The following is a 12,647-nucleotide window of genomic DNA, read 5'->3' on the forward strand; positions in this document are numbered from 1 at the left end:
TAAGTATTTAAAGGCAGTACAGAAAATACTGTGAGGCAACTTTAATTTAATACTATACAGTCTTGAAAATCCAGGTCTATTCCTAACATGTGATATTGTCACTACTAAGTTCGCAAATCAATTCAGTTTTACAAACTTCTACCTTGTGAGGTAACTAGTCAAAGATTAGTTATAGTTTCCAGTTTTGACCTCAACTATCACTTTCATTTGTCATTTGCTATCCCCTTGTGAATGTCATAGGCAACCATACTGGAGTACCAATTATCCCAATTTTGGTTCAGTTAGTACAAAAGATTTCCATACCCTGAAAAGCTTCTGATTCTAGGTTTAAGCTACAACCAAAAATTCTAGCTCTAACTGGGATCCTACTACTTAGAGACTTTATGCTACATGTGTGAAAGTAAGCAAGGCAGATGTACCAAAAAAAAAGGGAAAAAAAAGCAGAGAGAGAAGAGAGTAAAAGGTGAAAGGGAGAGTGAGGGGGAAGGAGGCAGGGAGGGAGAGAGAAATTTTTTTAAAATGGTAATATAATTTCCCCTTCACCCAAATGCTCGGGAAAGTAATAGGTATTTAATATAGCCTATATAATTAAATTACCTTCCATTCAAAAGAGAAACAGCCACTTATTTAATTGTGGGGAGTAAAGGTAGAAAAGAACGGGGGGACATTGAAGGAAATATTAAAAGTATATTCGTATTGTTATTACGTTTATTTCTGTGGAGAACAAATGCCACTTAACTAGCCAACATGTATAAGTAATTCTAAATGTGTAGTTTTATGAGAACTTGTAAAAAGAATGTGATTATTAAATGAGAAGGTCTGGATTCAAATCCCTGCTAGAACAGTTAAATAAAACTTGATCAAGTCACTTAACCTCTCTATCAGTTTCTTTATCTCTAAAATGAGAACAACAATACCTGTCCTACCTACCTCACAGGGCTGTTGTGAGGATCAAGTGAGATGATGTATGAGAACTCACTCTGTAAACTTTAGAGCACTATACAAATGTTAGTTATTATCTTCATCCTATGGGTTAGAAGGAACCTCAAGAAGTTATCTAGTCCTCATCTTTGTATCCAAGTAGAACTTCATTTAAAAGAGCTCAACAAGATAGTGGTCTATCCTAAAATTTAAAGAGAACAAAATTCTTTATAAATAAACTTTCAAAGGGTACAATCTTTTTGAAGAGCAATTTGACAACAAACAGAAACATGAAACTGCTCACACACTTTGACCAAGATAAACTATAAAGATTATAGAAAGAATGGACTTTGAAGAAAATATCACAGTGTGATCCTTTTTAGAAATAAACATCAGATCCCCTTACCAGCCAGCTGGCCAGAGCCAAAAAAAAAAGAAACAAACAAACAAATGAAATGCATGCATATGTACATTTAGACAAACAGAAAAAAGACTTGCAGAAAATAGATAAAATTATAACATTAATTATAAGTAGTAATTCTTAACTATAAAAGACAAGAATATACCTTCTTTCTATTTTCCAAATTTCCTGCTGTAAGCATGTATTACTCTCAAAAACAGAGTGCATGCTTTTAATCACTATGCTATGCACTAAAAGTTTAGAGGATAATATGCTTTTGGAACTTATTTAAGACTCATTTAAGATATAACTAGGGTAAAGACAGGTGGGAAGTCCAGTTAGGCTATTCCACCATGATGTAATACTTACGTTGCTACACATTCACATACATTTCTCAAAAATTTTTTGACTATGTTCATTTAAAAAAGCAAATTTTAGGACCATTTTTCATCTCAATTCTATATAAAAGCATATATACAATATATGCATTATAAAGATGCATGGATAAAAATGAGTAGAAAAAATGCAATAGACTGTTATCAATGATTATCTCTGATGGTAATGTAGATAAGGAATTTGGTTGTTGCTGTTCTTGTTTTATTCTTCATTATACTTCCTCTGTGTTTTCCAAATTTTCTACAATGAGCACATATTTTATATTGTAATCAGGAGAGAAAGGTAAAATCCAAAAAAAGGAGAACAGTCCAGGAGAAAAGCCTGATTAACAGTGTTTATTGGCATGGAGCGAAAAGGTATGGTATGAATTTTAGAGCTATATTCCAAAGCAAAATCAATAAAAACAGGATTCAGCAAGCCAAATCTGAAGATCGATTACCAGATTTTAAATTATTTCACTTCCTAGCTACATCTGACATCTGATTCCTCTCCCCTTTTTAAGTCCCCTTCTCCTCACTTAGCTTCTGGGATATCACATCCTCCTATCTCACTAGCCACTTCTCAGTATCCTTTGACAGAGCCTCCTCTTCCAGATGTCTACTCTTTAGAAGACCCAACTATTCAGTCTTCCAATCTATCTTCTTGATTTTTTTTCTCTCTTCTTTACATTCACTCATTCTTAGGTGATAACATCCAGTCTCATCTATACTCCAGTGACTCCCAAAGGTATTTTCTCCCCAAGTTCACATGTGACCTTCACAAGAGTATAATTTAACATCTCTATTATGATATCTAACAGGTATCTCAAACTTAACATATTGAAAGTAAACAATGATTCCACCCAATCTCCCTCCCCCCACAAAAAAAAAGAACTGTTCTTCCCAGAGTACTCTCAATAAACAGAACTTCCATCACCCAGGTGTTCAGCCTAAAACTCTAGAACCGTCTCTAGCTCCTCTCCCTACAACCTACATATGTGCAATCAGCATATCCTTCTGGATCTACCTTTAAAATGCATCACTCATATGACAATTTACCATCTCCACAGCTAATATTCTACTCCAAATCACCACCATCTTTCATCAAGACGATATTATAATAACCTCCTAGTGTCCCAGGTTCCTCTATTGCCACTCATCCCTACACATGCACAGTTACCAGTTATCCTTCTAGAATTGTCAGATCATGTTATACGTTTGCTTAAGACCCTTCAAAGCCTTCCCAACACATTTAGAGTCCAAAATCCCAGCCAAGGTGCACAGGGGCCTAACAAGATCTTCCCCTGCCATCTTCTGTAACTTCACGTCCTACCATGCTGATTTTACTCTGCTCCAATCACACTGGCCTTTCCTAAACACAAAAAAGCACAGGCCCACCTCAAGGTCTTTGCACCTGTCACACCCTCTGCATGGAGGATGCTTCTCCCACATATCCATATTGTTCGTTCTCTTACTTCATTCAAGTTTTACTCAACTATCTTCTCAGAGAAAACATCCCTAACCAACTTATGTAATACAGCACATACTCCTATCACTGCCTACTGACCCTTAGCATACTTTATCTTTTAAAACATGTTCTACTGTCTGACATGAAATATCTGTTTACTAACTGTCTTCTCCACTAAAATGAAGGTTTCACAAGTCAGAGACATTGTTTCTTACTCATGGCTGAAACTCCAGAACCTAGAATAACAACCTGTTATACAGCAGAATATATTTGCCTGATAAAACAATTAGGGGAAAGGACCAGTCAGGAAAATTAAACATTGATGAGAGAGAGAAATATGTTTCTATTAACCCCAAGAGAGAAGTTGGGAAGAACAAATTTGGAAGATAATGACTTCACTTTTTGGATATACTGGTGACATGAAGAAAAAGAGCAGGCAAAAGAAGCATCAAGGTAGTACAACATCACAAAAGAAGAATAAGGAGAATTTTAAGGAAGTAAGGATCAAAAAGGTTAACTGCTAAAGACAACAAATGAAGAACAAATGACACCCAGAAGCAGAGCGTCAGATGACGAGAGGCTAAGAAGTAAATAAGTGAATAATGACAATAGCTATAGCCTCTTTTTTTATTTTTAAAAAGTTTAATAGTAAAAGAAAGAAAAAGGGGACAATCAGCTAAAGGAGATTAAATAGAGAAAAGATGGTTTTTCTACGTAAGTGAGAAGCAGGGAAGGCAGAGGGAAAAGGAGGTGAGGTAAGGAGAGTACCCTTTAAGGCCGGCCCGGTGGCGCACTGTGCTAGTGCGCCACTTGTGAAGCGCGGAGGCACTCCCGCCGAGGGTTCGGATCCCACATACAGACCGGTTCCCGCTCACTGGCTGAGCGAGGCGCGGGGGGCAACACCAAGGGTTGCGATCCCGTTGCCGGTCCCGGTCCGGTACGGGGGCGACACTGAGGGTTGCGATCCGTTGCCGGACACGGAAAAAGACAAAAAAATATATAAATAAATAAATAAATAAATAAATAAATAAAAAGATGGAGATGAATGAGGGAACAGGAAGGGAGACAGAGTGGGACAAAAGAGGGAAGTGGAAAGAGGGAAGGCGAGGAAGGAGGCGGAAGGAAAAACCAACAGAAATCTGACCATGTTAATATGTGCTGGAAAATAACTTGGAAGGTAAGTGATGCCTTAAGGTCCCAGTATCATTCGAAAACCTCTGGTCAAAAACCTACAGTTACAGTAACTAAGACGGCATTTGAAATGTTTCTCAAAGGTGAGATTTCCAAGAATGAATTCTCTTTTGTACTCCTGCTCCTCCTGGCAACATATTTCCTCCATCTCAAAAAGTCCATCTCTACATTACATTAAGCTCTCACTGCCTCCAAAGTTTCCAAGACTCTCATGCTGAGCAAAACCCCAAACAATGGAAGCACGTACTTAAAACCTCTCAGTGTCTCAAATTCTTCTATAAAATTGAGATAGAACTAGTGGTCTCTCACTGCCTCCAAAGTTTCCAAGACTCTCATGCTGAGCAAAACCCCAAACAATGGAAGCATGTACTTAAAACCTCTCAGTGTCTCAAATTCTTCTATAAAATTGAGATAGAACTAGTGGTGAGAGGGTTGCTATGAGGATTAAACTAACATATAAAGTGCTTAGAACCATATTCAGCACTTCAAAAGCCTTATAACTGTTAGCTGTTTTACAGTCTCTCTCCCTTATTACACCCTATTGTCAAAAATTATTTATTACTTCTCCCTGACTTTTCCTCAACTCCCTCTAAAACAAATCAACCAATAAAGATGCTTGAGATTTCTTTCTTCTAATCTTTTTATCTGATTAAAATAACTCACAGTACAGAATGAATAATCTCTCACTAAAACCCTTTCAATTAGGTATCTGTGTTTTAAAAAGAGTTCAATCCAAGTGCTTCTGCCAAGAAAATGAATAGGAGTAAAGAAGAACATGAGTTTTTTCCAGAACACTGCCTATTCTCAGGGACCTCCCTCATCTCCTCTTCCCACCACCGCAAGGCAAACTATGATTCGGTATTTGATATCTGACTTTATAAAAAGTGGCCAGCCCAATTCAATAGATCTAACTAAAATGGAAACTCAGGTTACAAAACAAAACAAAACAAAACAAAACAAAACAAAGCAATAACCTAAATTGTTTAAGAGGCAAAGGTATTCACCATGCCATGCAGAAACAAACAGTATGGCACTATGCTTTTTCCTCCCTCCCACATTCCAGAACCAAGTGCCATTCTCATTTTGAAATTTTGGCATAAAATCCATGATCGCAGAAATCTCCCTGCACCTGAATTTAGATCACATTAATACTCCTCCTACCCAAACCCCAAATCGCCCTAATTATACTTGCATATCTCTGATTTTAGTCAAGTCTAAGTGAAGTAATACTATTTTCCTCTAGACTAATTTCAATCCACTTTTTTGGGAAGGGGAGGTAAATGAGATACAAAGAGAATAAAGTCAAACCTTTTGGAGTTAGTTTTATTACATTTCTCAACAACTGGGATTGGTTTAAATCACTTTAAGACCATACAAAAGGGAGAATTACAATTTGGGAACAAATGGGAACTCTACATTTGGTGTGTGTTAATTACACTAGTAATACAAAGGCCAAACTCAGCTCAACTACTTCTAGGTCAATTATTTACTTTATTATAAAATTAGCATTAAGTATCAGACTTGAGAAAAAAAAAATAAAGTGCATGATACCTTTGCAGTATCACAACAATAAAGGTTAGGTATCCGTTTTATAGGGCTTGTGTTTTTGAAGTAGAATAAGAAAATGTATGGCTACTTCCTCTTAACAGAGACCCCACAGCTTTCTCCTCTAACACTGTGGAAAACTACTCAGCCTGCAGTTGAACTCCCTTCAGGGATGAGAGTTTTTTCCTTCATGGATGATTCACACATTCACTCCAAACTTATTACATACTCCACCAACTTATATGTTAAATACAATTAACCACTTTGGGGTGAATTTATCTTTTTATATATTATCATGTTCCTAATTTGAAAAATATAAATAATGCTGCTATATACAAAAACCTTTTCTTCCCTCTTCAATTCCTTCTTTATGATTAACTTTAAAGCATAGATTTACTGAGTCAAAGAAGGCAAATATATTTATTTTACTATTATAGACAGATAGATATCGCCAAATGGCTTTCTAAAAAGAGTAAGAACAATTTTCAGTGCAAACCACCTCATATTAAGTCTCAATAAGAACTCACTACCACTGAGTTTCAGATTTTTAAAACCAAACGTGGTTACTAAAAAACCCTGAACACTTCAAATTTGTATACTGCCCTTTTGTATGTCTTTACCTCTGCCTACTATCCTACTTAAATCTTAATATGTTTTTCTCTCAACAGTTTATATGAATTCTTTATGTAATCTGTTACCTGTTTGAAGTATTTTCTCTTACTACCTTATTTTAGTATTTGGTACCAATCTAAGTTAATTATTCTACAGAATGCTATCTTCAGTATACTATAACACTATTAAATTATCCATCCTTTCTGCTGTAATTTATATTTAACACATTCTAAAATCTTAAATTTAAATGTTCACAATATTTCAACTTTTACAAACTCAAGTTCATGATTTAGAAGGAATTCATATGTATATTCATGGAAAGGAGGCTTTCTAACAAACAAGTTTTAAAAACCCTGAGCTGAAGGAAGTTAAAACAGTTTATTCACTGCAGAACTTCAGTCTTCAATGTGCTAAAGGGTATTTCATGAGGGAAAGAAGTGCATGTGGTGTAGTATAATTGTTTCCCAAGCTTTATTTTCTCACACACCCCAAAAAAACACACCAAAATGCTAATAAATGGTTATTTCAGAGAAGATTTTTCCCTTCCTTTTTATTCATATTTTCTAATCCATTTTGTACTTAAAATGTTTTTAAAAATATATATACATGTGGAAATGCCTATAAAAAGCGGCCAGAAAGACACATACTCGACAAAGGTTTTCTTATTGGAGCACTTTGAATTTTCATGTTCAGGATGCTCAACCTGTAGGTTTAATGCAATTATTCCAAAAAATTTTTTTAAAAATTAGAAAAACCCACAAAACACTTCTGGTCCCAAGCATTTCCGAGAAATGATATGCAACCTGTATCACCCTTCACTGAAAAATTGTGAAAATAAGCCAACGTACCTTCTAACAGAGAGCCTGATATGCATGCAATAAGATCTTAAATAAATGATAGTCATTATAACCTGGCAGGTTTTCTCAAATAGCTTTCTATAGCCATAAGTGCCCTATCATTTAACATTCACAAGTGTCTAAATAATTGCCCTCATTGGCAAGATTATTCTATAAGCTAATATTAAATGAGATCGTAATTGTTATCTAAAAATTTTACATTTTAATTCTGCTCTAAAATACTATGAATTATTTACCTTTAAATTAATTCCTCTATAAGTATTCATCAAGCACCTACTATGTGTCACACACTGTCCTGGATTGATCTAGTTACCCAGGATACAGAATTCTCAAGACAAATAACCTGATTTCTTCCACAAGTAAATCTCAAGAAAAAAGTGTGAAGAACTTACACAGACTGAAATATATTTACATATCAGTTAACTGTATGTATTGACCTTATTTCAATTCTGAGTAAAATTGCAAATATAATATTGAGGGAACTGGGTAAAACTGAAAGCTGACTGAGTATTTAAAAATATTAAGAACTATTTTCAAATGTTTTAAGCAAGATGTTATGGTAGTTATGTTTCTTAAAAATAAAGAATTCTTACATTTCAGAGACACATGCTGAAATATTGAGAGATGACATCATACGATTTCTGGCTGTACTTCAAAATTACCCTGGTGGAGGGAGGTGTTAAGGAGAAGTGTCTGGGGTATAGAAGAAAGAAGCCAATTATTAATTGCTTAAGCTGTGTAAAAGGTGCATGGTGGTTCATTATACTGCTCTCACTGTTTCATGTCTGTCATAAAATTATAAAACTGCTCCCATTGGGGCCAGCCCATGGCTCACTTGGGAGAGTATGGTGCTGATAACACCAAGGCCAAGGGTTAGGATCCCTATATAGGGATGGCCGGTTAGCTCACTTGGGAGAGCGTGGTGCTAACACCACCAAGTCAAGGGTTAAGATCCCCTTACTGGTGGTCATCTTTAAAAAACAAAAAAAAGTCAGTAAATACCTCCTAATATCTTCAATAAGCGTGGTGCTAACACCACCAAGTCAAGGGTTAAGATCCCCTTACTGGTGGTCATCTTTAAAAAAAAAAAAAAAGTCAGTAAATACCTCCTAATATCTTCAATAAGCCTCTCTGGCCTCTTATGAGCAGTTTGGACTGAGTAAGCCCTTATCAAGATCACTTCACTTAAGGTTCAATTCCAGAACTCTTCCTCAAGGAAAATCAAGTAAATAGAAGCCCTCAGAGAAAAACTACTTTAATAAGGTTTACTTCTGTCCATGTGTTACAGTCACACCCCTCTTTTTTCTAAGAGTATACCCCTATACTTCTATTTCACAAATTTCTAACAATCTCAGTTTCCTGGCCTCTCAATTAGATGAAAGGATGGAACATACTCGATGTTTGAGAAAGACACACTAGTAGTTCTTAAGACATTATTATAAAAAGAAGAGAATGAAACCATTCGAAAAAAATTATTTTCAAATATTATTTGCCTCAAGGCCAATTAATGCAGGGACCAAAAGCACTATGTACTAAAAGAGTACCTGAGACTATCACTAATAAAGAATGAGACAATAATTTATTTCCTAAGACAACTAAATCAACAGTTTAAAGTTAAATTATGCTCTACACTGTTTTAAAAAAAGGAAGATGAGCTATCTTAATATAGTTTTAAAAATACCAGTTTCTTGAAAATTTAACTTATGTGGAATATGTGGAATAAGTATTTTCTTAAATCATCACAAGAATGGTTCTATTTTAATGCCAATTCTGCCAGCCCATTAATCAATGTCATTTGTTAAACAATTTTCCTGTCACCAGTGTGTATCAAATTTAATTTAAAGTATTTTCATTAATATTAAATCTAAACCAAGGTAAAAAATAAAAAATAAAAGGCAGTATAACATAATTAATATATTTTTTAAAACCATGAAACCATTATGACAATCAAAAAGGAAAGAGCCAAACAGTTACCACCTTTGGCACTGGATGTGACTGACCATTTCAGATGTACTCTGAAAATCAGTAATTAAATGTTAATTCTTTCCCTTTAATCTGCCTCTTCAGTAGGAACTGTAAGTAACCAAGTAATGAAGGAAAACTTTTCTTTACCACAAGATTGCCAACAGAAAAGTATAAAAAAAGATGGTAAAAGAAAATCATCACTTTAGTACAATGATTCCAACAAGTATCATCAATGGAAACATAAAACAATTAGAGAAAAGGCTGATAAGGAACTAATGTTTTCAAGCTGCCAAAATTATATCCCTACATCGCTTCTCAGCCTTTTGGCTGAGATAAAGTGCAAAGTTTTAGTCCTACAGATTACTTGCTATCTCAAGTACTTAGGAAACAGAGATCCACCTTAACCCAGTAATGAAATTTAATATCAAAAAAGTCAGACAACCAAACACTATAAGACTTCTGATATTAGATGATATTAGTTCATTGTTATTTTTTAAGTTGTGGTTACGGTGTTCTTATATATATGCCCTTTGGGGGGGAGATACATGGAGAAGTTCAACTAATGGATAAAATGGTAAACTGACAAAAAAAAAATACAGCAAATATAACAAAACATTAACAGCTGTTGAATCTCAGTGACGGGTAAATGTGCGTATACTATACCTGCTGTTTTTCAGTATGCTTTAAATTTTCAAAATACAAAGTTAAATTTGAAAGTAAAGAAAAGCTTAAAATACAAAGTGTCCTTAACCAGGTATCTAAACAACATATATTTGATTTACAATCCAAAACAGATTTAAAGTGGCTTTAAAACGGATATAAAATACAACGTAATATTTTCAAAGGAAAAAAACTGTTGAGAAAAACTCAGTAGAAGAAAAATATGAGGAAGAAACTAAAATAAAGTCAAAGATGATATTAGTACCCAGAATGAGTTATAAACAGCTTAAAAATCAAAATTTGTCAGGTACTCAGCAAAACTCCTTAGAGGGAAAAAGAAATGAAAAAACAAAATACATTAAAAAGGTACTGCCTCTAAATAAAACACTTTATCATTTCAATAACGCACCCTTATAGCAGCTTTTATTAGCCTTTAAGTATATACTAAGTAGATGGTTTCCTAAAGGGGCATATATAACTAACGGGTACACCCAACTATCTGTCTATGTCCTGGAAGAAAATATTATTATATATATTAACTGTTACCTAAAAAACTAAAAAGAAATTAAACTTTACCAATACTTAATCAGACTGATCCTAGTATCCTTGGTGAATTGATGTCAGTCACAATTTATCTAAAAAGAGAGATACTGAGAGAAGAATAAGAATTCTATAAAGCGGAGGAGCTGACACCCTCAATGCATGTTTGCCTTCAGCATCACTAAAATTTGTGATATGAGCAAATGATCATGCTCTGTTAACTGAGATTAGGGGGAAAAAATAGATACGGCAGCCTAGAAAAGGCTTTGACAAGTGAGGCACAATCAGCTATAAAAACAAGCCAACTATTCAAACCTCCCAAGATGACCTGTGAGCTGGGAAGAGGTACTGATGTTGGCCTCTGCAAAGAATGAACTGTAGAAGTTGTGCTTGAAAATGCTAGCTGAAAATACATTCGGACACTCTTCCTTATTGACTAGAATTCCTGTTTTTTAGGTGGGTAGACAGTCTGCCATAACAGACTATACTTTTCAATCCATCTTACTGTTAGATGTGGCTGTTGTCTAAGTTGTGGCCAATGGGATGTAAGTAGAAACCATACACACAACTCTCAGGATATGATCTTAAATGAAGGGAGAATTACCTTTCCCTTCCCCTTACTTACTGGCTGGAACCCACACTTACGAGCTGAAGGAGCCATCTCAAACTGTAAGATAAACCTGAAAATAGTGATTACACATAGCAGTGCAAGGTAGAAGCAGCTTGGGTCCCTGGTACTGTGACTCCATACCAGCTCTCAGTCACTGAGGTCTCAGCTATTACATGACAAAATAAATTTCTTTATATCACTCTCAACTGACCCTAATCCTAACTAAAACCAAGGCCAAAAATTCTGAGTCAAGATGACCCAGTAAGTCACAACTCATGAGAAGCAAATCCATGACAGCAACAGAGAGTAGGAAAAGAACAGAGTCTGAAATACAGAAAGCATTTCTGGGGTAAGCCAGGGAGGCTGAAGATGTCTAGGCCTACAATTTGGGGAAATCCAGGTATCCAGGCTTTCCTATTTCTCTAAAAACAGGGATCTTCCACTGCCTAGGAATTATGAAATTCAGCTGCTCTGGCTGGCAGATACACTTATCTATGGGACAGGGAAGGTGACCCAGGGATAGGACCCTGAAACAATCTCTTTCTTGGGTCACTACAAGTCAGCCAAGTCTCATCTCAACATCCCATAAGAAAAATCGCACATGCAGCTATCTTTTATCAGAATTCCTTTTTGGTCACCATCCTCAAAAGACAACAAAGTAAAGGACTTAAGGATCTTATCATTCATTTTTCTTTTTGACAGAAAAAATCTTAAGAATAATATAGGTTATAATACCAAGGTTAATTAGACAAAAGAGAAAAAAGATCAAAACCAATGTCCAGAAAGCATTTGCTCACGGATTCTTGATATCCTTCTTATCAAAATTTTAATTACAAAGTAGAATAACTCACTACTTTAAGGATGGAAAACCTATTCATAAACTATCTCATGTTGATGAGTAAATAAGTTAAATATCAACTTTTGCACATCTAGTATACAACAGTGTACTGTAATTGAGAAATAAGTATATTTTCCCAAGTTGGTAACACACTCAAAAACTGCCAAATTAAGAATCCTAGTCTTTACAACTGCAAAATCACAGAATATTGGCCATTCTGACCAAAAGACTACCCACTGATCCACACACATTACCATAAAACTTTTACTTCAGTATGTTAAAATGTACAAACATCCAATAACTGCAAAATCATGTGCATTAGAAAATCTCCTCTTTTAATAATACAAATAGTTCTAGAAGTGTTAAAGAGTTATCAATAATGTTTAAATTAGTACATACTTTATTTTTAATTGATTATACATATTCATGGGTCAGAGATGACCATCAGCACTTGTTTAAATTCTGGACTGATATCACACATAAGGTATAAAAATAAGTTTTGATTATATGATAAGTAATTAATCCTGGAGGGGGGACATTTTTCCATTTAAAGAAGGATGAAGGGGCCGGCCCGGTGGCGCACTGGATAGCGCGCCGCTTGGGCCGCGCACCCGCGCCCCCGCCCGAGCGAAGCGAAACCCCAAACACACCGGACCCACCCAACTC

The 12,647-nt window shown here is 35.3% G+C and overlaps 1 protein-coding gene across 1 annotated transcript in view; it reads right to left on the reverse strand.

The window, feature by feature from the left end:
- Positions 1–12,647, reverse strand: part of PHF3 (PHD finger protein 3) — a 67,408-nt gene that overhangs the window by 39,461 nt on the left and 15,300 nt on the right. The gene's annotated exons all lie outside the window — the stretch shown is intronic.

Source organism: Galeopterus variegatus, unplaced genomic scaffold, assembly GCF_000696425.1.
Source record: "Galeopterus variegatus unplaced genomic scaffold, G_variegatus-3.0.2 Scaffold1566, whole genome shotgun sequence".
NCBI lineage: Eukaryota > Metazoa > Chordata > Mammalia > Dermoptera > Cynocephalidae > Galeopterus > Galeopterus variegatus.